The sequence below is a fragment of the Vicia villosa genome, linkage group LG3 (genome assembly GCF_029867415.1).
Source record: "Vicia villosa cultivar HV-30 ecotype Madison, WI linkage group LG3, Vvil1.0, whole genome shotgun sequence".
NCBI lineage: Eukaryota > Viridiplantae > Streptophyta > Magnoliopsida > Fabales > Fabaceae > Vicia > Vicia villosa.
Genome location: NC_081182.1, coordinates 56642163 through 56643727, shown reverse-complemented (window position 1 = coordinate 56643727; position 1565 = coordinate 56642163). Strand labels below are relative to the sequence as shown.

Here is a 1565-nt window from a genome sequence, read left to right as displayed (position 1 = left end):
TGATTGCTATTGACCACCTATGATAATGCACACTAAATTTTTTTATCGATTAAGGCAACCAACAACCACAAACTAGACAAAGCCATAAGTAAAATGACAACAAAAGACTAGGATTTGCGACCTCTTGTCACTATACTACACATAACACCTCAAGAATAAATTAGGGTAGTTATCAAATAATACATCTCAATTTTGTCATATTATATATGAAACTAGCTAGATTGAGTGACATTGATGCACCCGAATCAAAAAACATATCCATACAAACATAACTATAAAAACAAAAAACTCATACCAAAATATAAGAAAACTCACTTCATTTTCTTCTTTGTTGTTGGTGTTGTTCAGACTCTTTTGTCGACTAGAAATAACATTGTTATTAAATACTAATAAGGTCAAATAAAAAAAATTGCAATTCACCCTGAAAGTCAATATTAGTTACCATAACTCAAGATAGTTTGTGTGTCTTTTAAAATAATAGTGATATGAAATCGTTATTGAGAATATCATCATTGGAAGAGTTTTGATAAAGATAGATTTGTATGTTTTCATTTGTATTATTTTGAGGGCAAAAATATGAGTTTCATTTGTAGTAGATAGGAGTTAGTAGTATTCACCAACCAAACTTAGATACCAATATTTAATTTCTTTAATAATGTCAAAATTATTATGGAATTGATATACTTAAAAATATTAGTATAGGTCAAATATTTAAATATTTAAATTTAAGCCCATCTGCCCTTATAGCTCAGTGGTAGAGCGTCAGTCTTGTAAACTGAAGGTCTGCAGTTCGATCCTGCATGGGGGCAAATTTTATTTTTATTTTGTCATAAATTTATTTTATTCTTTTCGGAATTTCTAGCCCTTCAAATCTTGCTAAAAAGTAGTATAAGTTTATTTTAATTTCTTGCTTGTTTTAGTTTTTCTCTTTAATGGCAAACATGCGCATTTTTTAAAAATATGTAGGGGAAAATATTCTATAAGAAGAAAGTTATTTCACTATTTTGTATTTTTTTTAATAGTTTTGGTGAGTCTACTATTCTAGGAGGGTGGAAAGCATTGCATATACCAACCCCTCCATTAAATCCTAATTAGTGTTGTTTAGGTAAACCTATTATTTTCAGTTCGTTCTACTAGTTTGTATAGTGAATGGGAAGGGAAAAATTGGAAATATTCATAAGGTTTAACCTTTTCACACTTGTCTTTCAAAAAATAAATATTGATACTTGTTACGTCTACCTGATTTTTTTAAAGTTCATTGAGTTGAGAGTTAGTTGACATATTAATTTGTTAGAAATCCAATTGTCTAAAAAGTCAAGATGACTCTAGACTAGTTGCGGACCAAATATCACTTATACTTTAAATAGAAAGTATTTTTGGTATCAGATTATTTTCAATGTCGCATATTGAAACAATATCAACATATATATAATTGTATTCTTTTATATTATTTTAAATTCCATGTGTCACGTACTTGTTAGTGGTAGTACTTCACAAGTTGTTGACATTTTTTATAATGAAAAATTAATGATAGTAGTCACGGTTGTTGATATGGAGTATTATGT

At 28.4% G+C, this 1565-nt stretch overlaps 1 non-coding gene across 1 annotated transcript; it reads left to right on the top strand.

Moving 5' to 3' along the window:
• Positions 1-737: 737 nt before the first annotated feature.
• TRNAT-UGU (transfer RNA threonine (anticodon UGU)) lies at positions 738-809 on the top strand. The gene has a single exon. It is a non-coding gene; the product is annotated as a tRNA-Thr (tRNA).
• Positions 810-1565: the final 756 nt, after the last annotated feature.